The 25,111-nt window shown below is 47.2% G+C and overlaps 1 protein-coding gene across 1 annotated transcript in view; it reads right to left on the bottom strand.

Moving 5' to 3' along the window:
* The window catches only part of LOC144783245 (maestro heat-like repeat-containing protein family member 1), a 111,059-nt gene that overhangs the window by 1,339 nt on the left and 84,609 nt on the right, over nucleotides 1-25,111 (bottom strand). The window lies entirely within an intron of this gene.

Genomic DNA, 25,111 nt, shown 5'->3' with positions numbered 1-25,111 from the left:
ACGCGAGCCCCGTGCCAGTTCCGAGAATCCTGCTGAATCCGACCCTTAGGCTAACCTTTTTTCAGCCGTAAGTACCGGTGCGGTGGCCCATATACTAACCACCTTTGGCCCACCGGAGCCCATCCAGGGAGCCCGGGATGAGAGACAATTTTGCCGATCGACAGTCTGGGTGTTCGTACGACCTGCCTGGAGACGTGTCTGCTAGTGACAAACATCACCTGAAGCTGTGAAATCACAATGGTGAACCTCCCTGTGCATCGACTCCTGGGTCGTGCAAGGGAGAGAAGACAGCCAAGTGGCCGGGGTGTGGCACGAAGCCGCTTTCACTTCCAAGAGGTGGCTGGAAACAGCAGAACGGGTACCTTAGAGTGGAGGAGCCGAACTGGGCGCCACACGTGGCCAGGGCTGCAACTGTTGACTGGGCCAGGGCTGCAACTGTTGACTGGGCGAGTCAACTATGGAGCAACCTTTTCTCGGATGCAAACATCCATGTTGTGGCCCCTACTCTTGTACCCTTTGTCCTACGCAAGCCCATGCAGGTAGCCAGGGATAAGAGAAAAGTATTAGGCAAACAACGACATGTCGGAAGACTGGACTGCTGCCAACGTACCGATCCTGGAGCTGCAATCCCACAGCGGTGATCCATCTTTACCTCCGTATTGACTGTTGGGGCACAAAGGAAACAGCCACATGGGAGGGGTGTGGTAGGGACCGCTTTTCATGTTTAGGCAGTCACATCGGATTGTGACAGCCAATGGGGGGGCAGTGACGGTCACACAAGCCCAGCCTTACTCCACGCCTGATCCCCGTGGCGTCTGGGCCAGTAAGACATGGCCTCACAGAAACAAGCGCGGGCAGATGTCCCTTGCATTGTGTGTAGGGAGGACCCTCCCAGCTGGTAGACCTGCCAGCTGGCGTGGGGGACCAGCACCCAGAGAAATTCCTCACAGAATAGTTCAGAACCAGGGTCCCGGATTGTGAGCTATCCCCCTACTTCGTTCTGGAAAGGGCACACAGAGCGCTGGCCCCATGCCCTCTGTCGGTGACACAGCCTAGAGCCATTATCATTAGGGTACTGAACTTTTTAGGCAGAGACTGTATCCCACGGCAGGCACGCCAACATCCAGACGTCCTTTGCACCAACTCCAAGTTTATGCTCTTCCCCGATTACACAGTTAAGTGCAGCTCCTTCGTAAATGTTTCTTAGAGGTTAAGTGGAAAGTCAGGGCTATGTACATTGAATGTGCCGATGTACCCTGCCAAACTTAAAGTTATGTATCAGTAGGGAACCATTTTTATTTTAAAGCCCGGAAGAGACCTGGATTTGAGCGTCGGAGATGAAATGACTGCCCATATCAACAAAGGAGCCAATGACATCTCGGGAGACTGAAGGGGGTCAACCATCCCACTCTAGGCTGAAATGCAGCAGACTGATAGGAGGCCAAATCTGGTTATAACAGGAGGATAAACATAGGGCATCCTCCTCATAGAGCTCTGGTGAGTACCAGGGAGAGGAACCTACTAGTGAATGATGAGATATTATTCAGCGGTATAGAGGAGGGGTTTAGTCCCCTTCCAGTTGCGCGCTGGATGATTAAGAACTTCCTGTAATTAAATGGGAAAAAAACCGAAGTACTCATCTTCGGAGGTAAATCGGAGGTCTGGTCAATGGACTGGTGGCCCCGGCCCTTGGAACCTGTCCCTCGCCGTCTCAAACAGCCCGCAATCTGGGCGTAATTCTTGACACCACTCTCTCCTTTGACAAACAAGTCAGCAGGACGGTTTCTACCTGTTGCGGTGTTTTAAGAATTTTGAGAAAGATCACGCACTACCTCTCCTCTGAAGCTCGGAAACAGATCACGGGGGCTCTCATCTCCCCGAGGCTTGATTACTGCAACACACTATATCTAGGCATAAATAAAAGATTAGTTCAACGCCTACAAATAGTGCAGAATGCAGCAGCCAGGTTTGTAGTGGATGCCCCTAGACGGTCATCTGGCTCTTCAATTAGAAAAAATCTGCATTGGCTCCCTGTGCAGGCTAGGATAAACTTTAAGGTCCTATGCCTTACCTACTGTACTTTGCAAGGGTCTGGAGCCGAAGACATTAGGTCTCTTGTGTCCTTTTACGCTCCGGCCATGGCTCTTCGTTCTGCTAACAAGAACCTTCTATCTGTTCCTCGAACTGCCAAGGCAAGATGGGGAGGGAAGGCCTTCTTTTCCCTTGCCCCCAGATTGTGGAACATGCTTCCAGCTGAGCTCAAGGGCCAGGCATCCCTCGTGCTCTTCCGCAAAGCCTTAAAAACCTGGCTCTTTACAGAAGCTTACATGTAGTCGGCACATGTCTTTACATCTCAAACAGCGGTACCATCTTGATGCGCCTTGATGCCTATGGGCTAAGTTGCGCTTTACAAATTTTAACTCACTCATGTACAGCTACAAGTGTTTTCTAATTCACGGAGGGAGAAGAGACACATTGCCTCTGGGGAGAGGGGCTGGCACAAGGCAAACCACTCCCCACTACACAAGATTATTGTGGTTACTTTATTTTGATATAGTATTACATTGTATGGTATGTTGTTTCTATTAGGGTTGCTTTTTTAGAGGTGAAACATGCTTCCACTTAGAGGTGTTGAGTAGAGGGTTGTTGGGGGGAGAGTTGGGTACTTAGGGTTGATTTGGTCACAATACTACGTCTCATGCAAGACAGATTGCGACCCACAGTCAAAAGGGCGCAATGACCTGCCATGACCTCTGGGAACAACACCATCCACTACAAGCAATTGTCTTGGAATTTCAGTGGGTTGATGGATAAAATAAAATGCACAACAATCCTTCAACTGGCCCACAATCTGGTCCTAGTGGTTCCATTGTTGTAAGAGACACATTTTCTTGGGAATAGGGGTGCCTTTTTAAACACTATGGGGCCTATTAGGATGGCGGACGGACCTGCGTCTGTCCGCCACCCCAGAGGAGGAGGGACCGTCCGCATGGGCAGCGGCGGTCTCTCCGTGCCAATTAGGATGTGACCGCCACCCTGGTGGTCACATCCTGTATTCTTAACATTGCGGCGGGTGCTGCTTGAAGCAGCACACACCGCAATGTTAAAAAATGCATGTTTACCTTTGCATGCACGAAGCTGCAGGCACCGCGGGGTGCCTGCCGCTCCGTGCACGCAAAGGCAGGGGGGTACCATAGGTACCCCCCATGTGCACCCCCCCCCCTTCACCCCTGGGGGCCCGCAACGGGCCCCCGAAGACAACACCATATGCCTTTCCACGGCGGAAATGCCGCCGTGGAAAGGCATATGACCGCAGCTATCCTAATATGGCTGGCGGTGTCTGATAGACACCGCCAGCCATGTTAGTGCTTTTCCGCCGAGGTCGGAAGGCGACCGCGGCGGAAAAGCGGCGGACAGAAAATAGATCCCCCAGCCATCCTAATCTGGCGGGGGGTCTTTTTCCAGGCGCAGCGGATAATCCGCATCCTCCGGGTCGGCGGTGGATTCCGCTGGCCCGGAGGATGCGGATTATCCGCATTTATAATCGGCCCCTTAGTCTTTAATCATGCAGGGTTCACTAGGGGTTACTTTTCCCCTGATGGTCATGGACACTATCTGATATGCCATAGATAGATATGTGGTGGTTACGGGCTTCCTGTTTGGCATTCCATTGGCAGTAGTGTCTGTGTATATTCCACCGACCCTGCAGGCGACTACGATGAAAAATCTGATGACAGTTATCACCTTGGGCCTGGATGAGGAGCTTATCGTAGGGGGGATTTCAATGATGTCATGTACCTACAACTTGATTTGAAAAGAGGGGCTAAACCATTGCACCATAGGCGGAGTCCCTGTGGCTTTGTAATCCTTGGAGAGCAAAGAACATGTCGGCATGTGAGTTCACATATTATTCCTACTCTCATAGGTCACATTCAAGACTAGACTACTTCTTCCTCCCAGCTGCTGGACTCTGATAGTCGTCAGGAGCTACAATTCATGCAGGGGTACTGTTGGGCTAATCACCGATTTAATTAACTATGGGGCTGGGGAGGTGTAGGTCTAACATGCACTGGAGCCTTTAGGTTGGGTGGCTGAAGGATGTTAGGTTTTAAGAACACATGAAGAAAAAGATAGAACTCTACTTAAGAGCAAGCTCCACAACAGAAGTCTCCCTAATCACATTGTGGGAGGCAATGAAAGCAGTTCTTTGGGGGTTAATAATGGCAGACTCGCCATTCAGGCAACAGAGACCGAATTGCCACATCGCTGGAACGAGTGGCAAAGGGCTCCCATTGATCTTAAACCACTTCTGCTCAGGAGGCCTTGCGCTCTTTCATTTTTTAATCGGCTAAATTCGCCATTTAGTCACACAGCGCTCACCTTGTCAATCACCCCCTTCCCCCGTCCACCACTGACGTAGTCAGATTGTTGTGGAGGGAAGGCGGGACCGGAAGTGATTACAACTTCCCCTCGCTTGCGGCGCAGGTTAGCAGGCGAGTTGTTCTGCCCACCCTTAGTGCAAGAACTGAGCATTCACACGCGCTGGCAGACTCGCCATTCAGGTAACAGAGACTGAATTGCCACATCGCTGGAACGAGTGGCAAAGGGCTCCCATTGATTTTAAACCACTTCTGCTCAGCAGACCTAGCGCTCTTTCACTTTTTAATCAGCTAAATTCGCCATTTAGTCACACAGCGCTCACCTAGTCAAACACCCCCTTCCCCGGTCCACCACTGACGTAGTCAGATTGTTGTGGAGGGAAGGCGGCACCGTAAGTGATTATAACTTCCCCTCGCTTGCGGCGCAGGTTAGTTGGTCTACCCTGTTTTACCATAAAAGAACGATGCCATTCTGTTCGTGCAGCGGACGTGCGCAGCGGAAGCGCCAAAGGCGCGCCAAAGGCAAGCCCATCTGTGCCCGTCCGCGCCAGAACTGACCCAGGGCCAGGTATCGCTGCCCCCCCTCCCTCAGCCCCTAGAATTTACCCTCGGGAGAAACTACTACAACTCAGACAGGTCACAAATATACCATGCCTCCACTCATTTCCCTGGAGGAACGACAAAGCAACTGCGCTCACTGCTCCTACACTCTATCACTATCTCTAAAGATAATCTCACCCCCCCATCGAGCACTCAATCAGCATGGCCCTGCTGAACTGCAGGCCCCTACCCAAACACTCCTTGGAAATCAATATGCTTCTCCAAGACACAGAACTAGATGTTCTGTTTCTGACAGAAACTTGGCTATCCACAAGCTCAGAGCCAGACATCGTTCAAGCCCTCCCCCCAGGATACCTCACCCAACGCCTCAACAGAATCACTGGGAAAGGCGGTGGAAATGGAATCATTCACAAAAGTCACCTCTCCTGCCGCATTCTCGACAGCCCAATTCTTGATTGTGAAAACGTTCATTTTATCATCCAACTCTCCCCTTTAAAATCACTTTTGGGCATTCTCCTGTACCGCCCACCAGGAGCACATGGACAGTTCTGTAGCTCCCTGAAGGAAGCCATCATCTCACGTGCCTGCTCCTCTTCCAACTTTACAATACTGGGAGATCTAAACCTCCACTTTGATGACCCTTCGGACGAAGTGGCAGGGGTCCTAACACTTGACCTGGTTTCCTACCACCTTCTCTTGAAAAGCCACCAAGCCACACATGTAAAAGGCCATTTACTAGACCCCATCTTCTCAAACATCACCAAATTAAAAATGAGTAAGTCCCTCCCCATCCCCTTGTCAGACCACTTCCTAGTACCATTCCACTGGCAAACCAACACCGAACCCCCTCACGGGCCTCCACCTCGCTTCCCAGAATGCCCATGGTGAAAATTAGTCCCTGAGGACTGGAGACGCGGACTCGAAATCACCACCCCCTCATTCGAACCAGACCCAGTCTTAGCAGACGAGCAATTCTCCACTTGGATAGAAAACTCAATAGATCAAGTACTGCAAGGAAAAATCTTACCTAAAAAAAATGGAACCTTCAAATCCCCTTGGTTCACCCCAGAACTCCGCGTCTTGAAAAAACAATGCAAAAAATTTGAACGCATATTCAGGAAGGACTGGGCCAATAACCAAAAAAATAGAATACAAAGCAGCTATCAGGTCCTACAAAGCTAACCTAAAAACAACCCAGGCGGCCTTCTATAAAGAAAAAATCCAAGCCTCCGCCAACTCCTCTAGGGAAACATTTCGTATCATCAAAAAACTGCTGAAAGTTTCAGATCCACCCCCGTCACCGACCCCTCGGGTCGCAGATGCAACGAACTGGCAGAGTTCTTCTCCACTAAAATTCTAAATATCCTAAAAACACTCCCCGTCCCTGACTACTCACCAGATTACCTCTAACGCCCCCCTCTTGGACTCCTTCTCTCCGCTGATAAGGGAGATGCTCCCCCATATCTTAAACTCAATCAAAAGTGGCTCCCCACTCGACCCGCATCTTTCAACATCCTGAAACTCGTGACACCATCCATCACCCCCCCCCCCCCATCACTAACTTAACACCTCCCTAGAACTGGGCACAGACCCCCAATTGGAAAAGGGCTACAGTTAGAGCACTGTTAAAGAAATCCCATCTGGACCCCCTAGAACTGGGCAACTACCGGCCCTTATCCTTAATGCATGGAATCAGCAAGGTGGCGGAGAAATTCGTTAACCAACAGCTCTCCGCCTTCTTCGAATCCAACAGACTCCTACACCGCTCACAGACAGGCTTCCGGCCTGGCCAGGGCACAGACACCACCCTGATGGCAGTGGTGGAACAGGCACGAATGGTCCTAGACGCAGGTGGATCTGCAGCAGTGATCCTCCTAGACCTAAGCGCTGCCTTCGACATGGTGGACCACTCTATACTTGTCCATCGTCTAAGCAGAATAGGAGTCACAGGTTCAGCAATATCCTGGCTCAAATCTTTTCTAGAACATAGAACCTTTCAGGTCTCCAAAGGCAACATTAGATCCAGAGCTGTGCCACTCCAATTCGGGGTGCCTCAGGGCTCATCCCTAAGCCCTACACTTTTCAACGTGTATATGTCCCCTCTGGAGGAAATTGTAGCCCCTTCCGGCATCAACCTGGCCACGTATGCCGACGACACCCAACTCGTGGTCTCTCTAAATCAGACGGACCACTGCCAGGAAAATCTATGCTCCTGTCTCAAAGAAACCTCCAGATGGATGAGCAATTCTCTCCTCAAACTAAATGGAGACAAATCAGAGATCCTAGTGCTAGGCAATCAATCTAAACTCCCCACAAAACTTTTGTGGCCATCGTGCATGGGACCAGTTCCCGCTCCAAAAAAAGAAATAAAAGCCTGGGTGTCTGGCTCGATCAGGACCTCAATTTTCAAACACAAGCTAGGAAAACCGCGGGAACCTGCTTTGGTCTCATACGCACCACACGTAAAGTCCTTCCCCTTTTACCCCCCCCACTCCAGAAAACTCCTCAGTCAGGGTCTCAACCTGTCCAGACTGGATTACGGAAACGCCCTATATCTTGGCGCCCTGAAATTGGTCATAAACAAACTTCAACTTTTCCAGAACTCTGCAGCTAGGCTGCTAACAGGCACAAAAAACGATGCTCTGCTAAGCCTGCCCTAAGCTCCCTAAACTGGCTCCCAATCCATGAGAGAATCAATTTCAAATCCCTCTGTATTACACATAAAATTCTACAGGACAAGGGCCCCCCAATCTTGAGATCCTTGATCAAACCATACAAAGCCAACAGGAAGCTAAGATCCGACCACCTCTTTCTGGCAAACGTTCCCAGAATCAAGAAAGCACGGTCAGGAGGACGCCTATTCTCATACAATGCCTCCAAGCTCTGGAATTCCCTTCCCCTCAACATTCGCAGGGAAACCAACCTACTAAAATTCCGTAAGCTCCTGAAAACCCGGCTGTTCCCTTAGGTCTCTTCTGTTCCAGAACTAATTCCACGAGTCCAGCACTGGGACGCCCCCGGGTAGCTACCCGCTTTACAAATGCACTTCCAATTCCAATTCCATACACTGTGGGAGGAGAAAGAAAAGTACAGCACTGGAAAGGCAGATTAGGGAATTAGAATATCGCCTGAACCAAATGAGAGATCATGACACATTTTGTAGTTTAGAGGCTACTAAGGAGGCCTTTAAACAGAAACTGACTCATGCCAGGGCACCAGTGTCTGATTTTTAAAAACCGAGAGTACGAATTTGAGGCAAGACAGGAAAATTGCTAAACAGGCTTGCAGCCAACTATGGAAGACAGGTTTGTCCCATAGACATGGGGCCCGACAGTGAGGTGACCTATTACAAATCACACATTTCTATCAGGCACTTTACCAATCAAAGCCTTCGGGCGGGCTGGAGCAACAAAACCTCTTAGCTGCAAACCTGGTCACGCCGAGGCTCTCCAGCAGTGAGAGGGTGAATTTGGATGCTCACCTGTCGAAGGAGGAGTGATATGCAGCCTTGTAGGAGATGCAATCTGAGAAGGTACCTGGTTCAAATGGATTCCATATACAATTCTTGGAAAGGTTTGCATCAACACTACTCTCACTTCCTCACGAAGGTTGAAGCTGCAGAGACAGCTTTGCTACTTCCTTATGATATCTGGAGAGCCTCAGTGGTAGCCCTCCCCAAACCATAGAGCCACCTACAGACTGCGCGTCTTACAGACTGGTCTCCCTAATAAATATTTAAGTCAAAATAGTTGCAAAGGCCTCAGCAACCAGGCTACTGAAACAGGTGAGTCCCCCAGTGCATTGCGATCAAAATGGCTTTATGCCAGTCAGAAGCACAAGGCCTTGTCTTAGGAGGCTAAATATGTACTTGGACCACATACATTCTGTATCTGACCACACAGCCATGATGCAACTTGACTTTGAGAAGGCCTTTGGCCCATTTGAATGGTCTTTCTGTGGAAAAGTAAATTTTGCCATGTTCTGTGTCCCTACGTGTCATCCATCATATGTTATGTGTGCATGATTAAATATGCATATGCATTCCCCATGTTCGATTCAAGACGCAATTATAGTTGTGTCCACCTCTAGTATGCCAGTTTCCAGTTCTCGTGAATACTACGAATATCAGGCCTATGTAAAGCTACGTTGCCACGTTTCTCAGTGTGCACGTTATTCCATTATAAAGTCCCCGTTTCTAGGCCTCAAAAGGGCCTGGACACCAGATTCAGCTCCTGTCTCCTGCAGCCTCGCTGAGGAGCGATACAGCCCCCACCTGTATCCTCGACCCTTCACTTACTTCCTGCCTCACAGTGCCCGGTTCAGCTGGCTCTGCCTCTGAGTCTGCCAAAAGTATGTTATGATTCCAGTTATCAGTTCAGTCCTCCTTCTCTGCATTCCTAAGCTACTGAACTGCATCAATAGTTTCCGTCATTGTCTAGCTTTTCTGCCTCCACGTTAGAGAAATACTATATTTAATGGTCATTCCATATTCTTCATCACGCACTACATGTAGAATAATGCATGGTCCAGTCTTAGTGTCTGTTAGCCTTTTCCCCTCCTGACTTCTAGTTTATATCAACATGTTCTCTAAACATCAGATACTAGATACTGTTTAGGTACATGTCGCCCTGACTCTCCAGACTTCAGTCTCTGCTCCTAGCACAGAGTTCATAGCCCCCAGCTTCTCCTAGTGATACGTCATTGCCAGTTTGCGCGCACCACCAGGTTAGAGGTCCCGGCTCCTTAGGGAGCCCCCTCCAATGTTTCCGCCCTATTCATGACATATTCTGTTACGTTTGCATCACATGTCTATGTATACGCCCTGTTACACCCACTTTTACCCTTATCTTTCGCGACTGCTACGCGTCACGCCTATTGCTCCACCCACTGCTACGCCTACTGCAATGTAATGCTATGTGTTTGCGTTATGTATATATGCTCATGTACTGTTATTAAAAGTTATCCTTCCGCCGATCCTGATTCTGCCCCAGGCAAGCGCTTGCCATCCTATTCCTGTGCAGGTTGTCCTGTTCCTGTCCTTATGCTGTATTAAACCTGCATAACTCCTACTACCTCGAATCTTGACTCTTATTTTATTGAGCTATCTGTTATTCATTTATGTATTCAAAAATAGGGTATTATTTATTTATTTACCACATAATGGCGCCCGAATAGGGACTTGCCCTTTCCCCACGCGTCGGTGAAGCCACGCCGACCCCCTGACCCTCTGCAGCCGTGACGGAACCATACCGTGCACATGCAGATATTTCTGCTTCAAGTATCCCTCAGGCCCACGGAGGAGACGGAGGAGGCGGTCCAGCATCCAAACGAGACGGTGGAGGAACGCGGCGAGTCCCGACCAGAGCCCAAGCCGAGAGTCCAAGGTCCGAGGTATCCGGAGGTCCACCCGTAACTGAAGTCCGAAGTTCGTCGTCCGTCGTCGTAGCAGTTCAGTCCGATCCAAGGCCTTCCGTTCTTACTGCCCGGTGAGTACCATTACTGGGGTAGTATCTAGACAGGGTCAATCTAAATTGACTCTGGTCCGTGGGTTGGTGGTACACAGACTCACAAACGAAGTGTTCACCTAGGTGGATACGGGTCTTGATGCGTCCCTTTATGGGACCGGTATGTTCCGTACTGTTTCAGCAGTGCATCCAGTAACTCTAGTCGGTTCCGTTCTCGAGAAATTCTTGTGTTTCTGTTCTCAGTATTCCAGGTAATATTCTGTCCGAACTGTTATGTTATGATGTTGTTCAATGTATTTCCAATGTCGTGGTATGCCTGAATTGTTCTCCCAATTGTTATTGTTCCTCGTGTATTGTATTGTGTTCCGATTCAAGTTTACAATGTCTCTCTTTTCGAGACTACGTCAGCTAAAAACTAGAAGGGGTTTGTTAGAAGAAGCAGTTCCTGTTCCGCCGAGGGACAGTCCAGGTCACTTTATGTATCAGAAGCATGGCATAAGCGCCATATTGTATCTAGATTTATGGGTAGAGTATATCAAACAGTTAGAGGAAAAGTATAGATGGCCCGTATCGGGTACATGGGATGCCGAGTGCATCATGCGAGTAGAAGAAGCATTATGGAAAAAGAAAGCCAGACAATCACAGAAAGATGCCATCGAGTTATGGCGTAAAGAAGCTCATAAAAGAACCGAAAAAGAAATCAGAAAGTCAGAGTTAAGTAGAGAATCCTTGGAACGAGCCCAAGAAAAAGAACTAATCGAGATAGGTGAACAAGTCAAAGCCGAACAGTCAGACAGACAGAGGCATGCCCTTATTAAGGGTATGTATCCTCTCCTTGCCGAGGGCTTGCCAAAAGCGACCCCAGAGGCATCCAGTAATTTCCCGCCACCATTAGTCCCGACCAAGCTACGTCACAAACCAACCGCAGCTGATATTTTCATCTCGTCCTATTTGGACGACACAGTCCCAGAATATGCAAATCCTGTTCCCGCTCCGCCAGTCCCTGTAAATCAGGCACTTCCCGCTCCTCCAGACACCGGAGTACCTGTTACGGTACCCCCGGTCCAGCCCGCCATACAAGTCCAGCCCGCATTTCAATTTCCCACCTTGCCAGCACGAAAAGCATCAGTTGATGATTCTAGTCTAGGGGCCGCAGGAGGAGGTCCTCCTCGAACCCCGCCGCCACATAAGCGTTTAACGGCAGCCGAATTACATATGCAAGCGTCACAACGTACGCCCAGACTGTCTGTTGCAGAAATAAGAAAATCCCTTGCCGAATGCTGTTATGACCCAGTCCCAGGCGAAGATGATATGGTTTTATATTCATTACGCGTAAGAAATGTGGCCGAGTATCTAGTCACCCTACCAGATATGAAGGAAGATCTAGACCGAATATATCGTTTCATCCGCACAGGGGATGATCCAGAAAGTATCAGTGATGTCATGTCCCAAAGGAAAGCTGAGACCCAGCTCATGATATTAAAGTTTCTGATTAATTGTCTAATAAGAGAACAAGATTACCCGTCCAAAAATCAGGCCGAAATGAAAGCCCTGATGAAGTGGAGTAATAGTATAGCCGAGGGTAAGCACAAGACTATCAGTGCTATGGAGAGTATGTACAAGAAAATCCGCAAAGAAATAATAAAGATACACGAACAACGTAAAGCAGCACAAGTAAACGAGAAAGAAAGTAACTCTGATACTGAAGAGATAGACGACGAGAATGCCAGAATAGCGTATGTAGGAAAATCCAGATTTCCAGATCGCCATTTACGCCTAGAACCCAAGTCTACTTTCCATCATCCAGTACCAAATCAAGGTTCTCTAGAACAAGTATTTCAAGCTACCGATCACATCCTGAAATCACGAATCGGTTACAGTGAGTTAAGCACTATGCATGAACAAGAACTAGCTCGATCAGCAGTCCGATGGATTACTGATTCTACCACTTTTCCAGACGAAATAGTGGCACAAATGTTTCTGAAACTGCCCCCGGCCGAGCAACGACTGGTGGGTATGTATATGATCCAGCACCTCATTACTCTGTATGAGGGTCAACATTCTGATCCAGGTTCGTTACATGATATCCTGAACGAGTTACTCCAGTATAGATGGAGAGGTCTAGGTACCGATTTAATCAGTGTCATTCTAGAACAGCGCCACAAATATGGAACGTTTCTGAACCGGCATTTTGTTCATGTCTCACCCCCAGAAAGTAAACCATTTTACATAGACAGACAGAATCCGTTACGAGAAGTCCACCCAGTTAGAGGAACGGGTGGCGAAATGCAACGAGTGTTTGTATACACTCCAATCACAAAGATGGAACTTCTTGAAATGAAGAAATTAATTCCCTGTCATGATAAAGATCCAGCAGGGTTCCATAGAGAACTAAAAGACATGCTCCGTATGGGAGAATACACGTATCCAGATATAATTAAAATGTTAAAAGTTCTGTTGCCCGCAGGGGTGTATGAGAAGCTCAAGGAAAAAGATTGGGAGGTGGGAGAGAAAAAGATCGATTGGGCAGTTCTAGAAGCTGAAGACAAGATACGAGTACCAGGTACCGGTCTTGGAGATAAATGTAAAGAATTACCAGAATTATTAATACAAGTTTTACCCAGATTATTGACAACTAGAAAAGAAGACTGGGATGCAATCTCAGCCTGTAAACAGAAACAAGACGAAGATATTAGTGATTTTTATTCTAGATTTGAGAAGTGTTTTAGTATCAACAGTGGCCTCAAGACAAGTAGTGAGTCATATCCTCACCTTTTTGTTACTAAATTAGTCGAGAATTCAAGTCCACCGATTAAAAACCGAGTTCTGAAAGTCGAAAGTACCTGGCAAGCTAATACCCCGTCCCAGATGTTGCAAATGCTCCAATACCACCAGAATAGAATCAGAGAAGAACAAGAACACGAGAGAAAGCGTATGAAAGACACGAAAATGAAAGTACTAGTTGCACAATCTGTTCCTCAAGACAGTCAGAAGAGGGGTCCGAATCAAGCCAGTCATCCAGCAGCTCCTGTTAAAGGGAACTGCAATTATTGTAAACAGCCAGGCCATTTTATAAACGAGTGTGCAGTTCTGAAACACAACATAGCTACCGGTAAAACTAAAGAAAGACCACGTCCGCCTAGACAAGAACAAGTTTTACAGACTCCTCAGCCACAGAATGCACAACAGACAGTTACAGCTCCGCAGCCTATTGCTGCAACACAGCATGTTACATCGCAGATGTACCAGTATGCACAGTCTGAGTATCCAGAGTACCAACAGTATTCATGAAACAGCCTAGAGAGGGAGGTAGGCTTGCCTCTCATCGAGATACCTGTAGATCAAGAAGGTCCCTATGTTCACAGTCAAGTATTAGGGAAAGACAGAAAGTTTTTGATTGATACAGGGGCAAGTAGGACCACAATTAGTCACGCCGAAGTTCCAGGGGCTCCGCTCTCAGGCTCAAGAAATGTTTCCCTTGGATTTTCAGGAAAGCCTATCGTAAATGAGATCTCAAAGCCAGTTTCTCTAGAAGTAGGTCCATTGTCCCGAACTACTGATCTGTTACTTACTAAGTCATGTCCAGAAAATCTATTAGGCATTAAAACACTGAAAGAGTTAGGTGCAGTTATATGCTGTTCCCCAGAGGGAATACGATTGTTCCTACGTGACTTTAAGGGTCACTATGTATTACGAGATTTTGATTCAAGACTGTCTAATGTTCCGCAGCACTTATGGGCGCAAGGTCCAACTGATGTAGGTTACATGCAAATCACACCCTATCGTGTGACTCTCAAGCCAGGTGTAGTGTTACCACGAATCAGACAGTACAGATTGCCACCAGAGGCTGTAGCAGCCTTATCCAAAATTATTGACGAGCTCATGGCTCAAGGAGTGGTTGTAGAAACTGACTCCAATGTATGTAATTCTCCGATCATTCCAGTCATGAAACGTACTGATCCAAATGCACCCCCAGTATATCGATTAGTGATTGACCTACGAGAGCTTAATAAATGTATTATTCCTCAGTATCCAGTTGTCCCAGACATCTCTTCCCTATTAACGGCCATTGATTCCGAAGCCACGTTCTTCACTGTCATAGACCTCAAGAACGCATTTTTCAGTGTTCCTATTCATCCAGACAGCCAGTTCCTTTTCGGATTTTGTTTAAATGGAAGGAGCTATATGTTCACACGAGCTCCTCAAGGTTTCACAGAAAGTCCTAGCATTTACAGTCAGGCACTTAAGAGACAACTAGACAACATTCACATGCCAACTGACACTGCCCTGCTCCAGTATGTCGATGATCTCCTGATCACAGCGCGTTCTGAACGTGCTTGCGAGCGAGCATCCCTTACAGTTTTGTATTTTCTGGCCGAGATGGGGCACAAGGTGTCCCCTTCTAAGCTTCAATTCTGTGTCCAGCAAGTGGTCTACTTAGGACACTTACTGTCCAAGAGGGGTAGGCAGTTGACACCAGACCGTATCCAGTTAATAGCGAGTCTTCCTCAGCCCAAGACCCAGAAGGAGGTACGTGCTTTTATTGGCCTTACTTCTTATTGCAGACAATGGATTCCTCAGTATGCATTTCTAGCCAAACCACTGATACAGTTAACGACACAGGAGGCAGCCGTATCGACTGTCCTCCCTTGGACATCTGAACATACATTTAGTTTCAATGAGTTAAAGAAAGCCCTATGCCAAGCTCCAGTTCTAGCTACACCGAACTACAGTAAGCCTTTTACACTTTTCGTTACTGAACGCGAAGGTACAGCATTATCTGTTCTCACACAAGATCAAGCAGGACAATACAAGCCCTGTGCTTATTTTTCGAGCACATTAGATCCTGTAGCCCAGGCTCTGCCTGCGTGCCTCAAGTCAGTTGCAGCCACAGCCCTAGCTATCAGACAAAGTGATTCCATAGTCTTAGGACATACCTTGACAGTACAAGTTCCACACTCCGTGGAAGTTCTTTTAAACCGAACACAAACTCAGCACTTGACAATTGCACGTTTAACAGGTTATGAATTGACACTGTTCCAGCCACACATAGAAATCAGACGCTGCAACATCCTGAATCCTGCTACACTGTTACCATCAGTTAATTCGAATTCTGCCACGCATGATTGCGTGGAAATAGTTAACATTACGACTAAGCCAAGACAAGATCTGACAGATATTCTGTTATTAGATCCCGACCTGACACTTTATGTGGATGGTTCATGTATGAGAACTAGTACAGGAGAACTAGTCGCCGCGTATGCAGTGACTACTGACACTGAAGTAATAGAGACACACCGCATCGACACTCTGTCCGCTCAAGCAGCAGAGCTAGTTGCTCTGACACAAGCCTGTATACATGCCAAGAACCAGAAAGTTAATGTTTACACAGATTCACGCTACGCATTCGGAGTCGTACACGACTTCGGAGTGCTCTGGCAGGAGAGAGGTTTCATGACTTCTCATGGAACCAAGATTCAGCATGGTCTCCTTATCCAAGCTCTGTTAGATGCCATACATTTACCGACATCTATCGCTATCATGAAGTGCAAAGCACATACGAAAGTTACTGACATTATTTCCCAAGGTAACGATCTAGCAGATCGCACAGCCAAGCTTACAGCACAGACTCCAGACATTCCAGTTAATCAGACACATACTCCAGATCCGACTACATGTATGACAGTTAAGGACCCTACACAAGATGTCATAGACATACAGTTACATGCTACTCCTGAAGAAATCAAGAAATGGTCCGAACAAGGAGGGGTCCAGACAGATCAAGGATGGTTAACGAAGGGTAGAGCCACATGGTTTCTCCCCGACTCTATGGTTCAAGTCATTATTAATACCGCACATAGTCCAGCACATCTAGGGGAAAAGGCTATGTTAGATAGTATCCAGAACATTTGGTTCAACAAGCATTTACGAGCTGCAGCCAAGCAGAAAGTCCGTACCTGTATGATATGTTGCCAGTTTAATCCAGGTAAAAGTGTCCCGGTGGAACAAGGTGGATTCCAGCCCCCTGACCACCCTTTTGAAGTCCTCCAGATGGATTATATTCAGATGGAGCGATGTCGAGGTTTCAAGTATGTCCTTGTAGTTGTATGCGCTTTGTCCAGGTGGACAGAAGCATATCCAGTCCCAGATTACACAGCCGCGACCACTGCCAAGCAGTTGGTTCGTGAGTTCTTCCCTCGTTATGGACTCCCTAGAGTCGTATATTCTGACAACGGCCAGCCATTCTCATCTGAACTCATGAAGCACGTTTCCCTGTTATTAGGGTACCAGTGGAAGTTTCATTGTGTACGCCATCCTGAAGCAGCCGGTCTCGTAGAGAGACATAATCAGACTCTAAAAATTCGTATCGCAAAGGTATGCAAAGAGAAAGGTGTGGACTGGCTGGTAGCTCTGCCAGTTGCTTTGTTTTATATGCGCATGGTCGCACATTCCAGATCAGGTCTGTCCCCGTATGAGGTCGTTTTCGGCCGCCCCCCAAATATGTGGGGTACTCCTAGACCCCGAAGTATTACCGATGTTTCAAGTAATATGCTGACAGATTACCTAGCTTCCTTGATGTCTGCCCTCAACTCATGTCGTTCACAGGTTGCCGCCGCATTTCCAGACAATACCGAGGTGGCACCGCACGAAATCGTTCCAGGATCCATGGTGATGGTCAGGAATTTTGACAGATCGAGTCCGCTGGAGCCTCGTTGGAAAGAGCCCCGACAGGTCCTCCTCACCACCCGTACAGCCGTGAAGTTGGAAGGTCGCAAAGGCTGGGTGCACCTTTCTCATGTAAAACAATTTAATGGACTGAAACCCGTCTTAAAGAACATTTCCCAGGATTTGAAGGATTGCCAAAATATTGTTCTCAAGGACTGTCCCGCAAAAGACATTGCTACAACCCCTCCCCTGTTAGAGAAAACTCCGCAACAGGAGTACAAGCTAAAACTCCGGTCTAGTAAAATAAGTCAGTCAGTTTGATTGTCTAAGTCCTCCCCTAGGTGAAACGGTTAGACTGTTTCTGACATGTATAAAATAGACCCCCATAGTGAGAGAGTTAGTCAAAACTCAATTCGATGTATCGTTTTTCTATGTTTCATATTGTTTTTCAGCATTATGATTTCCTGCACCAGTTATGCATTTTACTTATATCTTCCAGTTCCTCATGTAAACAGGTCTGCTAATGCTACAGTAGAGCACACGTTTAGTGATCTGCCTCCTCATGAACTCTCTTACCGCCTCGCTATGCGAAATAACTCATTCATCCGCATGTTACATTACTCACACCAGACCAGCAATGCCACTAATTGTTGGGTGTGTGGTCGACTCCCCCCTTTCCAGACGCCGAAGGGAGTTCTGCCACTTTTTCCTTATCCATTTTCACATAATGGTTCGTGTGGAGCATGGTCCACGTTAACGTCATCCTCAACAGATATGTCTTTTCTTAACAGTACATGTTTCCCAGACAAGCAAGGTCTTCCCCACAGAACCGGGTTAGATCTAGAAAATGAAGTGTATAATTTAGGTAATTATTCTTCGAATTTCATGGTCCTGAATGTCCAGTCTGATACTACTCCAGACTTACCCGCTATTTCAGTATTACCAGTCAAAGGCGAATTATGTGTCCGAAATTATGGTTCTGTACATGTAGGACATAGTGAATGTACTACTATTGTCAAATATAGCGACAGTGGGAAATCTATTTTCAAAGCTTCACGTCATTCTTATTTTATTTGTGGTCAAACCGCATATGTTCGTCTGCCCCTCGATTGGGAGGGAACCTGTTACATTGCCTTCCTACTGCCACCTGTTTTTCTAGCCCCACCTGATTATCATAGAAACACACATCTAGTACACATTAGACATAGAAGGGAGTCCCCAATTGTCGATTATACTGAAACTGCTCTAGAACAGTATACAGATTTCAACAGAGGTTTCTTCTTCTTTATAGGACCTATCCAGAATAGTAAACTGATCCGTAGGTTAACCAGAACCCTTGAAGCTGTAGTAAATGAGACTGCCTCTGCTCTAGGTAATTTAACTGAAGAGCAATCTGCTATGAGATTTGTCGTTTTACAGAATCGTCTCGTCCTTGACGTCATACTGGCCGATAGGGGCGGGGCCTGTAGAGTCATCGGATCTAGTTGCTGCATTTTCATTCCAAATAACGCGCCGTCTGTTTATTCAGCTATAACCAGACTCCATAAGATTGCCCATCTGATACACCAAGACCCAGGCACCTGGACATGGTCCGGTTGGTTCTGGAATATAATTTCCGCATGGGGATGGAAAGTCTTGTCCTTTCTAGGTATTGCAGTAGCGATCATATTTAGCTGCTGCCTCTGTATACAATGTGGCCCTGCGATTTGCGGCATTTGTGCTACCTCTTGTATTCCTAGTCCCAAGCCCCGTTCTAAATCCCGTTCCAAGAAAATTCGAGACGAGCAAATGATACTGTATGAAATGATAGACGGTATCATGAAAATTGATGTTTCCTGATGGAAACGTAGTGACAAGGAGGGAATGTGGAAAAGTAAATTTTGCCATGTTCTGTGTCCCTACGTGTCATCCATCATATGTTATGTGTGCATGATTAAATATGCATATGCATTCCCCATGTTCGATTCAAGACGCAATTATAGTTGTGTCCACCTCTAGTATGCCAGTTTCCAGTTCTCGTGAATACTACGAATATCAGGCCTATGTAAAGCTACGTTGCCACGTTTCTCAGTGTGCACGTTATTCCATTATAAAGTCCCCGTTTCTAGGCCTCAAAAGGGCCTGGACACCAGATTCAGCTCCTGTCTCCTGCAGCCTCGCTGAGGAGCGATACAGCCCCCACCTGTATCCTCGACCCTTCACTTACTTCCTGCCTCACAGTGCCCGGTTCAGCTGGCTCTGCCTCTGAGTCTGCCAAAAGTATGTTATGATTCCAGTTATCAGTTCAGTCCTCCTTCTCTGCATTCCTAAGCTACTGAACTGCATCAATAGTTTCCGTCATTGTCTAGCTTTTCTGCCTCCACGTTAGAGAAATACTATATTTAATGGTCATTCCATATTCTTCATCACGCACTACATGTAGAATAATGCATGGTCCAGTCTTAGTGTCTGTTAGCCTTTTCCCCTCCTGACTTCTAGTTTATATCAACATGTTCTCTAAACATCAGATACTAGATACTGTTTAGGTACATGTCGCCCTGACTCTCCAGACTTCAGTCTCTGCTCCTAGCACAGAGTTCATAGCCCCCAGCTTCTCCTAGTGATACGTCATTGCCAGTTTGCGCGCACCACCAGGTTAGAGGTCCCGGCTCCTTAGGTAGCCCCCTCCAATGTTTCCGCCCTATTCATGACATATTCTGTTACGTTTGCATCACATGTCTATGTATACGCCCTGTTACACCCACTTTTACCCTTATCTTTCGCGACTGCTACGCGTCACGCCTATTGCTCCACCCACTGCTACGCCTACTGCAATGTAATGCTATGTGTTTGCGTTATGTATATATGCTCATGTACTGTTATTAAAAGTTATCCTTCCGCCGATCCTGATTCTGCCCCAGGCAAGCGCTTGCCATCCTATTCCTGTGCAGGTTGTCCTGTTCCTGTCCTTATGCTGTATTAAACCTGCATAACTCCTACTACCTCGAATCTTGACTCTTATTTTATTGAGCTATCTGTTATTCATTTATGTATTCAAAAATAGGGTATTATTTATTTATTTACCACATTTCCTCCAAAATATCTTAAAAAATATTAATTTTGGTCCTAGATTCCTTTAGTATGTGAGGAACAAGTTACTTACCTTCGGTAATGCTTTTTCTGGTAGATATAGTATCTGCCTGTGGATTCCTCACCTTGTGAATATCCCCCTGCGTCAGCAGCTTCCGGAAATTCTTTTTGTAGCTTCGCGCTGACGTGGACCGACATCACAGAGGCACGGATTCGCGCACGACTCCGCTGACGTCACCGACCCCATATTAGACTCACGCCGGCATGATGACATCAGTTCCGCCCCTTTTTTCCGTGCCTTCGAGGCACACAAACGGACCAATGGCAGTAGAACAATACAAAGTATACACCGTACACAATGTCCAGATTACACACATAGGGCCAGATGTAGGTAGGCTTTTACCGGGTGGTAACGGCCGAATTCGGCCGTTACCACCCGGTAAAAGCAATTTGACATGTAGGTCCCTGTAATTTACAGACTCGGTAAATTTACCGGTAGGTAAATTTACCGAGTATGTAAAATACCGAGTCGGTATCATTACTGATTCCGGACAATTGGTATGTAGGTGGGACTCTTCTGAGTCCCACAAGCAGTACCACATCGGTATTTTACCATCAAATACTACTTGATGGTAAAATACCGTTTCTGGTGTGCATGCACATGTGTGCATGCACACCTATGCCATATGACAGGCAGACCTGCCCTTAGGGCAGGTATGCCTGCCACATGGCACCCGAGCCTCTTTTGGGGGTGCCAGAGGGTGTCAAAGTGACACCCCCTGCACCCTTGTGACAGTCGGTATTTTCCGATGTGGTAAATACCGACCGGTATATGCCCAATCAATCCTATGGGCTTCAAAGCCCATAGGAATGCATGGGCATTAACTGGTCGGTATTTACCACATCGGAAATTACCGACTGTTTCCGAATCGGTAATTGCACATCTGCAATTACCTACATCTCGGTATTTTTATTTTCCGACCTCTTAAATACCGAGTCGGTATGACTCGGTATTTAAGAGGTCGGTAAATAAAAATTACCTACATCTGGCCCATAGTGTGAAAACAATAAGGCAAAGCAAAATGCAATAAACATTTCCTTTGACAATAAATATAAATAAATATATACAATAAACATGGTATACAAGAGTGGACAACGGGGAGGCGGGCGGGTCAGTGAGGAATCCACAGGCAGATACTGTATCTACCAGAAAAAGCGTTACCGAAGGTAAGTAACTTGTTCTTTCGATAGATACATCTGCCTTGTGGATTCCTCACCTTGTGAATAGAGTCCCACTGCAGTCCCCACTCCCGGAGGAAGGTGTCCACTCTTCTATACCAAGAAATCCTGGAGGACAGAGCGCGCAAAGTGGCTGTCCCTCCTCACCTCGGTATCCAAGCAGTAATGCTTCGCGAAAGTGTGGAGGGAGGCCCAAGTTGCGGCTCTGCAAATGTCCTCTACAGGCACACCTCTAGAAAGAGCAGATGTTGCAGACTTAGCTCTAGTAGAATGAGCCCTTATACCCTCTGGAGGTTCCTTACCCGCCAGGGAGAAGCAGATCTTGATGCATAAAATTATACATCTTGAAAGCGTGCGCTTGTGCACAGATCTTCCTTTCCTGCATCCAGCAAATCCAACGAACAGCTGGTCATCCAACCTGAACTCTCTTGTCCTGTCCAGGTAGAAGCTCACCGCCCTCTTAGGGTCCTAGCGATGAAGCCGCTCCTCCTCCTTTGAAGGGTGAGGGGGAGGATAGAAGGTAGGAAGGGTAACGGATTGCCCCAGGTGGAAAGGAGTTTATTTATTTTATTTATTTAAAACTTATAAGGCGCGACAGCTACCCGCAGTGGGTTTCCCGGCACCAAGTGATAGACTGGAGAAGAAAGAACTACAAGGCTTCACATGAGTGGAACAACAAGAGAGACTGTTTCTGAAGATTATTGTTGGAAGAGCCACGTTTTTAAACCCTTGCGGAACCTGACAAGATCAGTTTCCAGCTTCAGCCTAACAGGCAGAGCATTCCAGGATTTGGTGCCCAGATGAGAGAATGAGCGGCCGCCCATCTTCACCAGCCTAAATCTAGGCACAACAAAATCTCCTTTGCCGGCAGATCTAAGAGTACGGCTAGGTGTATAAACATGAATGAGATTGTGAAGGTACCTGGGAGCAGAGCCCTGTTTTATCTTGAAGATATAACATAGAGCCTTAAATTTAATTCTATTCTTGATTTCCAACCAGTGCAAATCGCGAAGGGCTAACGATGCGGATGTTTTCCGTGGAACATTGCGTAGCAATCGTGCGGCCGCATTTTGAACAACCTGAAGTTTTTTCACGGTTGTCAAGTCGGCACCAAGATACAGGACATTTCCATAGTCTAGGCGAGATGTTATTAAAGCCTGGACCACCGTCCTTTGTGTGGGGACCGGAAGCATCCACAAGATTTTTTGGAGCCATTTTAAAGTGGCGAAGCAAATGGCAGCCACCTTTACAGCCTGTTGTCGCATAGTGAGCTTCTCATCGATCAAAAATCCGAGATTGCGAACCTGGGTCACGGGCGTCGGGGTAGGGCCCATACTCTCGGGCCAATGTTGGGGGCCCCAGAGATCTTTGTCCTTACCCAGGATCACAATCTCGGTTTGATCTCCATTTAACTTAAGGAAATTTACCCGCATCCATCTTGCCACTTGGGACAAACCCAATTTAAGGTCCGAAGCATTATTACCTTCCCTTTTAGATAGGGAGAAAATAATTTGTGTATCATCGGCGTATGAAAATAAGGTTAGGCCTGCTTCTTCCACAATGGTGGCCAGGGGTCTAATATAGATATTAAAAAGCAGAGGGCTAAGAATAGACCCCTGGGGAACACCATACGCCGATGCACAAATTTTGGAAGATGCTGTTGCTGAAAAAACCTGAAAGGTACGCCCACTCAGAAAAGAGGCTATCCAAATCAAGGCAGAGCCCCCAACTCCCAAAGATTGTAGGGATGTGAGAAGAATGGAATGAGACACGGTATCGAACGCTGCGCTTAGATCCAACAGGATAAGCGCCGATGTCTCCCCGCGATCGATACCGTGCCTTAAATTCTCAGTAACCCCCAAAAGGGTAGTTTCAGTTGAGTGGTGGGCTCTGAATCCAGATTGAGATGGATGCAGATAGCCTGAACTCTCTACCAAATGAGATAATTGGGAATTAATGTGCCTCTCCAAGATTTTTGAGAAGATGGGCAACAGCGAGATGGGCCTGTAATTAGACAGGTTGGAAACATCCGCACCTACTTTTTTCAGCAAGGGAACTACCATCGCGTGTTTCCAGATCTGTGGAACACATGATTCTATCAGTGAAGTATTCAGTAATTTCATCAATACGCGACGGGAGTTTAAATCAAGTTGTTTAAGAATTCTTGCCGGGAGAGGATCACAGGGAGAACCAGATTTAATGCTCCTCAGACAGTTAACAAAGGAAACATCATCAAAAGGCAGCCACTCCGAGAGTTTGGTTGTCATAGGAACGTGGCAGTCTTGGGCTGGCACAGGGGTAGAGGAAGAATCTGCACTCAACGGTCGAAGACCCAACGAATCATAGATCCGTTCTACCTTGGTGATAAAAAACTCCGCAATGGAGTTACACTGTGCCTCAATCAAAGCTGGAGGTGCAGGAATGGAGTCTGCTCCTGTTAGTTTTTTCACCACAGAAAATAATGTGCGCGGGCAATTTTGGGCATGTGAGATGGTATTGGCGATATGAGCAGCTCTTGCAGTCTTGCATTGTTTATGGTAGTCTCTAAGGGCCACCTTATATGCCATCTTACGTGAGGGAGAATACGAACGTCTCCATTGTCTCTCGAGTGCCTTGCATTCGGACTTCACAGTTTTTAAATTCTCCGAAAACCATGCTGCAGGGTGTCGATGGGGCAGGGTGTGCAGAGGTACAAGGGCAACGAGTTTATTCACAGCAGTAGTCAATCAATCGGAGACTGCTGCTTCCGATGCCAAAAGAGACGAATTAACATTTGGCAATGTGTTAGATAAGTGCCTATTGAACTCGATGATGTTAAGTTTACCCCAGCAACGTGATTTTTCACCTGAGATAGCATTAAGTGCTATGTTTGTAATGCACGAGAGAGAGAATTTGACTGCCATATGATCTGACCATTCCAAAGGACGGGCAGCCGATTCACAGTCATACGCAAGATTAGAGCAGATCATCGGCCGCATAAGTTATAATCGTACCTGAAGAGGCTGGGATAGTGTCAGCAGAGGCAGAGTTGGAGGCCCCCTGGCCCATCCTGACGCGGACGGGTGCAGACGGGCAGGACTTAGGCTCGACAGAGGCGCGACAGAGGCGCGCCCGCTGCTTGTGTCCGCTGCGCGGAGAAGCTGCCATCTTGCTTTGTAGTCCCGTGGGCAGCGCAAAGGCGCTGGGACTTGTAGTTGTTAGAAAATGAGTGGGGTTGCCGTGCAACAAAGAAGACAAGGGGCGTTTCCGGCCACAGCTCCCAATTCGGCTGTGTCAACACGGAGTAATGTGTGCAATGTAAAGAGAAGGTTAGTGATAGTATTAAAATTCAAACAGGCGCAAATAAATTCCTAACTCAAAGTAAATTTTAAAATAGCGATGTAACTATCACCCGGCTTTCCGCCTCAGGTGTACAAGTCTAGGCAAAGCGAAACAGTCTTCGGGAGCAACACAAGTAATCTGGGTGCCCCCGGTAGCAAGCCACAAGTTCTCGCGAACCAGCACTCACCCCTCGCTTTGTAGTCCCGTGGGCAGCACAAAGGCGCTGGGACTTGTTGTTGTTAGAAAATGAGTGGGGTTGCCGTGCAACAAAGAAGACAAGGGGCGTTTCCGGCCACAGCTCCCAATTCGGCTGTGTCAACATGGAGTAATGCGTGCAATGTAAAGAGAAGGTTAGTGATAGTATTAAAATTCAAACAGGCGCAAATAAATTCCTAACTCAAAGTAAATTTT

The sequence above is a fragment of the Lissotriton helveticus genome, chromosome 9 (assembly GCF_964261635.1).
Source record: "Lissotriton helveticus chromosome 9, aLisHel1.1, whole genome shotgun sequence".
In the NCBI taxonomy this organism is placed as follows: domain Eukaryota; kingdom Metazoa; phylum Chordata; class Amphibia; order Caudata; family Salamandridae; genus Lissotriton; species Lissotriton helveticus.
The sequence above is the reverse complement of the archived record's forward strand: the minus strand, read 5'-3'. Positions and strand labels throughout refer to the sequence as shown.